The sequence below is a fragment of the Nerophis lumbriciformis genome, linkage group LG10 (genome assembly GCF_033978685.3).
Source record: "Nerophis lumbriciformis linkage group LG10, RoL_Nlum_v2.1, whole genome shotgun sequence".
NCBI classification, from domain to species: Eukaryota; Metazoa; Chordata; class Actinopteri; order Syngnathiformes; family Syngnathidae; genus Nerophis; species Nerophis lumbriciformis.
Window position 1 is genome coordinate 20,395,261 of NC_084557.2, and position 12,216 is coordinate 20,407,476.

The following is a 12,216-nucleotide window of genomic DNA, read 5'->3' on the forward strand; positions in this document are numbered from 1 at the left end:
ACAAGCACTTCTATGTTATTATCTTTTATTAATACACTTTTTCTTTAAGCCAATCTCTGATCTCCTTCCAAAACAAATATACAGTATTTCCCTATTTCTCCTTTTGTAAACTTTTTTAGGATGTATTGTCTATAAATTGTGCCTGAAATGTTATTTTACTAAGACTACCCTCATTTATCTCTTAGAACAGTTATCATTACAAAAATGTGCATCTTTAATATAAAAGTTTCTTAGACAACGAGTCGTGTTTGAATATAACACATTCTGAGTCACCATTGATTTTAAAGATAGAGGTATTGCTTTGGTGATATTTTTAAACTGACTTTGGCTCCTTACAAGTCAACAGCCAAGCTCTCTTTTACCTGATGTCCGCTGTAATATTGGCACATATAACTAATATTACGTCTTTAATGGCCACGCTGATGTTAAGTAGCAGACAGCATCAAGAAATGATCTTAGATTGCGCCACGAACATGACAATACCACCAAGAATGTCTTGGAGCAGATGCAGGTCCGAAGTAAAGAAAGACAGAGGGTTTCTATTGTTGTGTACAAGCTTATGAATCAGATGTGTGGAATAGATTTATTGTTAATCAGTTTGGATAATCGCATAATCTCGGTGTGTTAGTCCGGTTTCTCAAAAGCCAAACATGGCCACATTAATGTGTTTCCATTGGTTGGATGTAGGATGCTTTATTAGAGCCAAACTATTTGAGAAATCAGACTAATTAAGTGCTTGTAAATAATAGTTACTGATAGCATATCAATAGTTCAACTGCTATTTTCTGTCATAAACCCATGTTGAGAAAAAATGTGTAACATGATTCTGGGAAATCAGTGTCTAGGTCAGGGGTCTGCAACCCACGGCTCTGGAGCCGCATGCGACTCTTTCATGCCTCCAGCCTGGCTCCCTTTGGCTTTTAAAAAATGTAATTAAATAATGGCTATTTCATTTTAATTTATTTAGTTAGTCTATTGTCTGTCTATCTGTGTTGGCCCTGCGATGAGGTGGCGACTTGTCCAGGGTGTACCCCGCCTTCCGCCCGATTGTAGCTGAGATAGGCTCCAGCGCCCCCCGCCACCCCAAAGGGAATAAGCGGTAGAAAATGGATGGATGGATATTTTAATGTAGCCGTTTTTTATTTTAGAGTTTGTGATATTGCAATGTTTCGTCTATGTACGTAACACCCACGATGCGTCATCTTTTGCTGCCAAGCGATTGCATTGTTTTTAGTGGTCAACCCCCAGTAAATTAGCAATGGAAAAATCAAAAAGAGAAACATTTCTGATGAAAATAAAACATTTAAAGCTACATGGACAGTTTCATTTGGGTTGGTTCACCTGTGTGCTTAATATGTGGGGAGAAAATAGCAAACAACAAAAAATCAAATGTGGAAATACATTTCCAGAACAAACACACAATATTTGCGGAAAAATACTACCAAGCTGGAAATGACCGAAAAAGAGCAGTTTCGGAACTGCTGCGGAAAGCTGATCAGACCAATTTGCTTAAATGTAATGAAACTAAAAGTAGTGTTGTTGTCATTTTAGGGCTCAAACAGAGTTTTGCGGCTCGAGGTGGGTTAACTTTGGTGGGCAATGGGCTCAAATGGCTCTTTGTATGCTGAAGGTTCCCGACCCCTGGTCTAGGTTATGACTATGATGACTCCTTGTTGATGCACTAAAACCCAAACTCTTGCTTATCTACTGTAAATATTGTGCGTCCAGAATGCATTCACAGCGCTTCACTTTTTCCACATTTTATGTTACAGCATTATTCAAATATTGGATTCATTTTTGTCATCAAAATTATACAGACAATACGCCATAATGACAATGTGAAAAGTAATTTTTTTTTAAAAATAATTTGCAAATGTATTAAAAATAAAACACTAAATAAATCAAATGTTCATAAGTATTCACAGCATTTACTCAATACTTTGACACACTTTTGACAGCAATTACAGCCTCAAATATTTTTTGAATAAGATGCTACAAGATTGATACACCTATCTTTGGGCAGTTTTGCCCATTTCTCTTTGCAGCACCTCTCAAGCTCCATCAGGTTGGATGGAAGTGTTGGCTTTAATCCAGAATGTCTCTGTACATTGCTGGATTCATCTTTCCCTCTATCCTGGGGTAGTCTCTCAGTTCCTGCCACTGAAAAACATCCCCACAGCATGATGCCGCCACCACCATGCTTCACTGTAGTGTTGGTATTGACCTGATGATGAGCGGTGCTTGCTTTCCTGAAGCCCAGATTTGAAAGGATGTGCAGTGAAAAAAGGACTAACTGCAGCCATTAAACATGAACGTCTCCTTTGTTGTTGTTAATGATTTTCTGTGCATTTGGCAGAGTGATAGCAAATTACATAAAAGTGGAATGTGTTCAAATAAAACAGACACATGCTGTGGAATAAATTTGAAAGATGAATATTAATTGTGTGTCATACAAAGATGCTCAAACCAAATTGAAGTACAGTGAAGGTGTCACGTCGAGGTCGCATGTTTTTGCACTAGTCGTTACCCCAAGATGCAGAAGGACATCCGGAAGCAGCATACTGCTAGGAAGAATGATTTATTCAAATTAAAAGACAAAAACACAAAGAGAAGGAAAGCGTGTGGATAGCACAAGAAGCTACAGCAAAGCTTAGCAAAAGAATAGCCACCAAAAGGAGCAAAAAGCAAGTACCGGTAGTACAACGTAAGTGTCGCATGTTGCGAATAAGACTGCCAGGCAGAGTGTAGCGTGACGCAGGAATAAATAGCTCACTGATTAGTGACCGGGAGCAGATGAGCGTCCCGACCACTAATCAGACGCAGGTGACAAAATTCAGCACCCATGGCAACAAAGAAAACAAACAAGGCAGCTGAAACAGAACTAATCACCAACTAAAAAAAAATCAAATTAAACAAAAACATGCGGATCATGACAGTACCAAAGTAACGGGAGGGCAGAGGGAGGACTTGGCAGTGGGTCGCCTGGCCATATGTCCTCGCAACCAGCGGGGAAGAGTCAGATGCCACCGCGGCTGGCAAGGCGGGTGACCACGGAACGGCCACATCTGTGGCCAACGAGGAGGCGGACGCGAGTGGCCACGGCGCACCAGCAGCAGCCACCTTTCATGCCTGGGTCCTGGGCCTGGTTGCTGATCACGTTTAAGGCGTTCATGAAACGGCTTGCTGGTCTCGCCTTTAAAAAATCTTGTTCTATTGATCCCTAAACTTAATGTCTTGAGGGAAGCTGACAGAATGAATTAGAAAAAAAAAAGTGCTGCGTGACATCATCTGAACGCGCCGGCAGTTTGAGGTCATCGGACCACGCCTGTAACAAAAATCAGCACCCATGGCAACAAAAACTACAAACCAGGGTGCTGAAACAGAACTAATCACCAACTAAAGAAAAATCTAACTAAACAAAACATGATCCGGGCAACATATCATGACAAAAGGACAGTTTCAGAGTTTTTTTTATTTAATTGTCTTCTTGACAGACGTAAATTAGGGATGTCCCATAATGGCTTTTTGCCGATATCCAATATTCCGATATTGTCCAACTCTTTAATTACCGATACCGATATCAACCGATACCGATATCAACCGATACCGATATCAACCGATATATACAGTCGTGGAATTAACACATTATTATGCCTAATTTGGACAACCAGGTATGGTGAAGATAAGGTACTTTTAAAAATTGTTTTTAAAATAAAATAAGATAAATACATTAAAAACATTTTCTTGAATAAAAAAGAAAGTAAAACAATATAAAAACAGTTACATTGAAACTAGTAATTAATGAAAATTATTAAAATTAACTGTTAAATGTTAGTACTATTAGTGGACCAGCAGCACGCACAATCATGTGTGCTTACGGATTGTATCCTTTGCAGACTGTATTGATATATATTGATATATAATGTAGGAACCAGAATTTTAATAACAGAAAAAAACAACCCTTTTGTGTGAATGAGTGTGAATGAGTGTAAATGGGGGAGGGAGGTTTTTTGGGTTGGTGCACTAATTGTAAGTGTATTTTGTGTTTTTTATGTTTATTTAATAAAAAAAAAAACTTAATAAAAAATAAAATAAAAACCCAATACCGATAATAAAAAAAGCGACACCGATAATTTCCGATATTACATTTTAACGCATTTATCAGCCGATAATATTGGCAGGCCGATATTATCGGACATCTCTAACGTAAATGAAATGCAAATATGCACTTTTTATCCCTTCTGATAAGCTACAATACAAACAATATTGTTGCAAATGTTTCACAAAACAAACAACTAATTATCATAACTCTTTTTTGAAAAGGAATACGCTGATTAAGCTGACAAGTGACCAATTTTTAGTTTTAAAACATTTTTCAGCGTTATTGTATTTACGAAAAATATATTCAAAGACATGCTCAGGTGCATTCGGTCGGAAGGCGGGGTACACCCTGGACAAGTCGCCAACTCATCGCAGGGCCAACACAGATAGACAGACAACATTCACACTCACATTCACACACTAGGGCCAATTTAGTGTTGCCAATCTATCTATCCCCAGGAAAGGGACAAGCGGTAGAAAAATGGATGGATATTATATTATATAATTTTTTTCCTGTCCATTAAGAATCACACTGACTGAGCAGTCCTGTTTGAATGTTAAATATTGACTGAATAAACTAACATGGAAATTGATTTAAGTTGTTGCAGATGTTATCGCTGCTCATTTTCTTCGTATACTCTGATAATAAGCCGATTATCTAAAATAATGTAACTCACACAGTGCAGTTGTAATGTACAGATAAATAAATAAATATCAAGTTCTCAGTAGCAGTTCAAACAGGGTGGTCGTGGGAAATTTCGGAGCCTCAGGGGTGTCATGACATGACAGGAAAAGTTGAGAAGCACTGGTATTTTTTTTAGACATCTATTATTTTCAGTTACACAAGCTTTTTTCTTGACTGAGGGTAAGAAACTCAATGTATTCATTTGTCCTTTTTGTAGAACACGTCCTAAAAACTAAAGCTGGGTTGTCATAAATCAAACTTGAATTGTTGATATGAGGACACTTACCAAACTAGGTGGTTTTCACATCATTAACACCAAAAGAAGGCAAAATGACATCATATTGAAGAAGTAGGTCAGTGTTTTTCAACCACTGTGTCTGGTGTGCCTTGGGAAATTATGCAACATCACCGATTTTGTTCCAAAAATTTTTTTTTTGCAAATCAACAATTATGATAACGTGCCGTTGTCTAGTGCCTGTGCTTTGTAGAGTTTGGCAGGGTAATCACGTGATACTCCATATCAGTAGTTGGCAGCAGGTAGTTCATTGCTTTGTAGAAGTCGGAACGCGTCGAGGATGGTTTGTCGTGATACCAATATGCAGAGCTCAAAGGGAGGCAGCGTGCAGGTAAAAAGGTATGTAACGCTTAAACCAAAGCACTGAAGCATAGGGATGGCTATGCAAAACAAAAGTAAAACTGAACTGGCTACAAAGTAAACAAAAACAGAATGCTGGACGACAGCAAAAACTTACAGCGTGTGGAGCAGACAGCGTCCACAAAGTAGGGATGTGCGTATCGATCCTGTGGTATCGATATATCGATACTCACACGCTACTCATTTGGCATCACTTTTCTGAAAAAAGTATCGATATAAACCAAAAAACGGCGTGTGGGGGGTGCAAGCATCACTTTCAGATGTTTTTGATTACTTACTTAACTTACTATGTGCTGGGACACCCGTCACAGGAGACAGCGAATGAGCGTCGTCAACGTGCAACACACACACAACCAGCCAACACAACAGCGATGGTCAGCACGGCCACGGATGCGGGAGCCGGTGGAATGGAAAAGCCAGAGACGCGATAATGGCAGACAAGAAACGAAGCGTGGTGTGGTGTTATTTTTCACCAGTAGACAAAGCCACGGCACGGTGCGAACTGTGTGACAAACAAGTGCCACACAACAGCAACACCAGCAATTTATTTAAACATATGAAGACCACACATCCCGAGAGCCACAGTGAGCTGGTAAAAAGACAGGCTCACGCTGCTGTGAAAGAACCTGCACCGCCACCCGCAGCCCGGCAGAAGACCCTGCACGAAAGTCTGCAAGAAAGCCAAGTGTATCCAGGTAGTGAAAATGTGTATATTTTTGTTTATATTTAATTTATTTTTCATATTTATGTTATTTATTTTAATTTTACTTTTATTATATATTGACCATAATAAATGTGGTATAAATGGTCTGTATTTGTCTTGTGATTTGTCTTAAATAATAACAATAGTAATAATATTTTTGACTGACAAAAATTGCCAATAAGAAATTAATGGTATCGGTATCGGTTTCGATGAAAATGCAAGAAAAAGTATCGGTATCGTATCGAATCCTAAAAGTGTGGTATCGCCCATCCCTACCACAAAGTACTAGTGATGGGATCGGCAGTTCTTTTGACTGTACTGAATCACTAGAATCAGTTCCTTAAATTGATTCGTTCACCGAATCACCCCCCCCCCCCCCCCCAAAAAAGGAGGGGGGGGGGCGTGCGTAGTACAGTACAGTGCTAGTGATGGGATCGGCAGTTCTTTTGACTGTACTGAATCACTAGAATCAGTTCCTTAAATTTATTCTTTCAAAAAATTCGTTCACCGAATCACCCCCCCCCCCCCCCCACCCAAAAAAAAAGGAGGAGGGGGGGGGGGGGGGCGTGCGTAGTACAGTACAGTGCAGACATTCGTGGGAGAAGCAGCAAATAGGGTGAACGCGAGTCCCTACACAGCTCTGTGCATGCAGTACACCAGGCAGTGAGTGACACAGTCAGCACAGTTCAGTACGTGAACGTGAATCACTTCTGCAGCAGCAGTTCTGTGTGCAGGTCGGCGAATCACCGAATCACTTGTGCAGTACCAGTTCTGTGCGCAGGTCGGCGAATCACCGAATCACTTCTGCAGCAGCAGCTACAGTTCTGTGGGCCAGAGGGCGACAGACGTGAATCGCTCTCTGCCCTGACAGACTCCCCTTGACGTTCGCAAATTAACAGACATTGCAGCTGTAGAGATTCCGTTACTTTTAAAAACACTGTGTGCGTTTCCGGCATGTCCAATAAACAAAGTGTGACTAAATGTCTTGGTTGTTAAATATGTTTTATTGCACTGAAATGAAAATAAGAAATAAATAAAAGTGGGAAATAAAAAAAATAGTAATAGCCTACTAAAATGCTTGCAATCAACAGTTAAATAAATAGGATAGGCCTCGTTTGTTTAGTGCAAAAACAAATATTAAATTAAGAAACGCTTAACAAATGCCAACATAAAAACTAAATGTTCTGTAGCAAAGAAAATGTAAACTTAAATATGCAAACAAAAAGAAAATAAATACCTTCAAAATAAAACAAATAAATTAAGAGCCAGAAATGCCAACATAAAAACTAAATGTTCTGTAGCCTATGTTTAAAAATATAACAAAGAAAATGTTAACTTAAATGTGCAAACAAAAAGAAAATAAATAGGCTACCTTAAATAAAACAAAACAAATATTAAACCAAGTGCCAGAAAAGCCAACATTAAAACTAAAATTTCTGTAGCTTACATTTAAAAATATAAAAATGGAAATATCAACTTAAATATGCAATAAAAAAGAAAATAAATAGCTTAAATAATATAAAAATCAAGATAAATAATAGCCCATGTATATGTACATACTAGAGATGCGCGGATAGGCAATTATTTCATCCGCAACCGCATCAGAAAGTCGTCAACCATCCGCCATCCACCCGATGTAACATTTGATCAGAACCGCATCCGCCCGCACCCGCCCGTTGTTATATATCTAATATAGACGATGCAAGGCATTAGTGAGGTTATAAAGCTTTTGCCTGTTAAAGAAAGGAGACTGATCCAATGCAGCACAGACATTCGCTTGCCACGCTGTCACGACCCAGACGCACACCAGTGCGCAATCATATGGGAGCCGCGCTGAGCGCACCTCCAAGCGCGTCTCGCTGCCGGCGACGGCCGGGTATGTGCCCGACGCTCCAGCGCCATCCATTTTCAGGGCTAGTTAATTCGGCAGGTGGGTTGTTACACACTCCTTAGCGGGTTCCGACTTCCATGGCCACCGTCCTGCTATCAACCAGGGTGAGCCCCACCCCTTTCGTGAGCGCACTGCGCGCGGAGTGACCCCTGTTACGCGCCCCCGGCAACAGGGGTGGCGGGCAGGTAAGCTGCGCGGGCGGAGCGCGCGGAGTGACCCCTGTTACGAGCCCCCGGCCACGGGGGTGGCGGGCAGGTAAGCTGCTTACCTGCTGCGCGTGACGCCGGCCGCGGCGAAGGCGGACGAGGCGGGGTGTCGGTGCGGTGGGCGCGGTGGTGACCCTGGACGTGCGTCGGGCCCTTCTCGCGGATCGCCTCAGCTACGGCTCCCGGTGGGGCCCTCTCGGGGGAAGGGGCCTCGGTCCCGGACCCCGGCGAGGCGTCCCTTCTCCGCTCCGTAAAAGTGTCCATCTCTTCTTTTTTTTTTCTTCTGTTGTGGCATATGCAGCAGGTGCCTGCTCGTTTTTCGTATGTGGGTAACAACATTTAACTATGTATATATATTTCCGAATTGGTTTAACTGCCACCCGCCTGAATCTATTTAAAATCTAATTTTTTTTTTTTCAACCGCCCGACCCGACCCGACCCGACCCGACCCGACCCACGGATAAAATCTAATTTTTTTAAATTTCATCCGCCCGATCCGCGGATAATCCGCGGACTCCGCGGTTGTGCCCGCAAACCACGCATCTCTAGTACATACATTATTTATTATTTTTATTTTAAATCTTCTCAAACAGCCTGCCCTACACTTTAACCCCCGCCCCTCCCCCTCGCGTCGCTGCTGCTCAGCCTTGCCCTGCACTGACTTTCTTTCTGTCTCCTCTACTCTCATAACTTTATGTGTTGAGATAATGTGTGTGTTTGTTTTCATGTGGCTTGAGTCAACATTAGCCGTTAGCAGAGGTGTGGACTCGAGTCACATGACTTGGACTCGAGTCAGACTCGAGTCATGAATTTGATGACTTTAGACTCGACTTGACAAAATGTAAAGAGACTTGCAACTCGACTTAGACTTTAACATCAATGACTTGTGACTTCACTTGGACTTGAGCCTTTTGACTTGACATGACTTGACATGACTTGCCACTTTCCCCAAAATCCAAAGCTTAAAAAGTTATTTGGGAGCGCTCCGTATTTTTCATTTTCTTCGTCTGTCTATCAGCGTGTTATTCCTGTCAGCTGGTGTGCTGTCAGTACAACAGCCAATCAAATTAGAACTACGTTGTTTTCATCACACAGCATTCATCCAATCAAATTGCAGGACAACCAATGAACAAGAGTTGGTCCAACAACGTGCCAGTGATAAACAATTATGTTAAAGTTGGTTTCGTTCGGGTATAAAAACTACGACTTTGTCAACAAAAAACGAATTGCCGTATGCAAATCACGCAGTTCGAATATTACAGACGGAGACGCAACAACTTCCAACTTCGTTCGACATTTGAAGTTGCACAAAGAAGGGTAAGTTTTGAATGTAAGATAACGTTTATTGGCTAAGTAACGTGACTTTTATTTGCTGTGTAGTTAAATCAGTGAGGCTGCAAACTCACTGCTAACGTTATAACCATAGACATCTTATAAGTAGACGCAGCATAGAGCGCTACTGCCTACTGGCGCAGACGAGGCGCGGGGCCGCCATCTTTGAGTGGTGATCAGTGCAATTCATTTGGCAGGAGCAATGAACTGTCAGCGCATTTAATTCATTTTACCTCACTGAATACCACTGATGTTCACGCGCTTTTTTGTCATACGTGTGTAACAGACACATGTTTTGGCGTGTTTTATTATTCATAGTTTGCTTAACAGTAATATAATATTCTTATACGCTATAAGTGACCAGACGTCCGAGATCAAAACTGGGAATATAATCCCAGAGAAGGGGGAAAAAAACGGTAAACTATTTTTAAGTTGAAGAAACAATATGATTAGGTTATATATACATATGCGTGTATCCTACATAAACAATGTATGAATACATTAGATATCTATATATCTTAGGGACCTATAGACTGTATCTCTGTTGCTTCAGCAGCAGAGAGTTTATTCTGTCTTGACACTTTGTATTGATATTTTCTATTACATTCTTCCCTTAAATGATAATGTTTGCAGTGATTGTTTTATATGTATTATTTTATGTAAGTCGCTTTGGATAAAAGCGTCTGCCAAATACTTAAACATATATAAACACCTGAAAGTCTTCATATCAGCTAAAACCACCAATCTGTTTCACTGGATTCAGAATAAAACCAAATTCTGTTCAACCCAACAATGTTAGTATTTGAATATTGTTACTTGAAGACTGATTCCTGGTTACAATTATACTGTTAAGAAAGTATTGTCTTATACTTTGCCTAAAATGAGAATGCATCATAATCAGTAGTGGCTGGTGAATTTTGTTTTAGGTGGGGCTGAAAGTTTGTAAACCAAACCCCTGTAGGGGGGTCATCTTCCCCCAGAAGATTTCTTTGTGATTTTCACATACAAATATTGAAGATCTTTGATCCTTCTCAACTCTGTGGTAATATTATTTTCATAAAATACAACCAATAGTACGTTAATGTTAAATCTTACTTGTGAAAAGTAATCCCCCGATTCCTATTTTCAACAGTCCGCTCATTTGAGCAGGAAAACGCTGAACACCATCTTTGTTTTCTACCTTTCAACTGTCAGTTTAGGCTGCTCGCCGGCTCCTCATCAGCACTTCAAGATGGCGGGCAAATTGCTCACGTCACAGCAACCAATGCTGCGTCTACTTATAAGATGTCTATGGTTATAACGTCATTGCAAACACGGCAATCTGTTGCGTCCACTGCAGTTTGCTACCTTATTCATACTTTTTGTCAAGTGATTTTTTTTTAAGCAGGGTTTCATGAGGTACCTATACATAACGTTACGTTAGTCAATGTATCACACACAGTAACGTAACGTTAGTCAATGTATCACACACAGTAACATTACGTTAGTCAATGTATCACACACAGTAATGTAACGTTAGACGGCAGTCAGCAGCACCGCGTATTTTAGCCACCTACAAAAAGACAAACATAGTCAAAGGTCAGTTAAAATGTATACTATATTAAGAATATGTGTACATATTGCATAGGGTCCTGAGATCAATGAGATAAGGTAAGAACAGGATAGAAACTGCTGTGGAACTAGTTACAATGCAATATGGAAATACAATGTTAACACTTTTGTGCAAATAAGTACAGTTGCACTTGTTTTTTTCAAATGTGTTTATTCTGTAAAGGAATGAGTTACATGTTTAAAATGACTGGTTAATAGTGCTATTTTGAAGTGCAATGTCAGCACTATCTTTTTCCCTGCAATTTCAAATGCACTTGTTTTAATAAATAAATACAGCGTTTTAAAAGCATACACAATCTGTGTAAATATATTAGTCTGTGGTTAAATGACTTGAAAGGACTCGAAACTCAAAATGCAGGATTTGGGACTTGACTTGAGACTTTCCAGTCTTGACTTTGGACTTGACTCGGACTTGCCCTGTCTTGACTCTGGACTTGACTCGAGACTTGAGGGTAAAGACTTGAGACTTACTTGTGACTTACAAAGCAATGACTTGGTCCCACCTCTGGCCGTTAGCTTGGAGAATGAATGGAGAGCGGATGCCAATATGGCATGAAACATATCCCCGCAACGGGAGGAGAATCACCCGCGGCATTGGGGCAAGCAGAGCAGAGAGCGAGAGCGTTGTCGTTCACTGAGTGATTCATGTCGTTAATCCGCGGTGAAAGAATCGTTCGCTCAGTCCCTCCCCCCGCCCCCATGATGAGTAGCTGGCTGCGTCGTTCGCCGACGTCACAGAATGCGCCAGTTCCACTCATACCGGCATGGTCGCGGCGGAGCTCAACTGAACTGAGAAAGGAACGAATCAGTTCATGAAGTGATTCGGTTCAGTACGTTCACTCAAAAGATTCGTTCGTTCGAACGAATCGTTCGCGAACGACACAACATTACAAAGTACATCCTTACATGACATGACAATCAACACTGCCCCCACAAAAAAGGATAGCGTACGCACAACTTAAATAGTCTTGACTGCGAAAAACAAAGCAGGTGCGGGGAAAAGCACTCAAAGGAAGGCGTGAAGCTGTTACA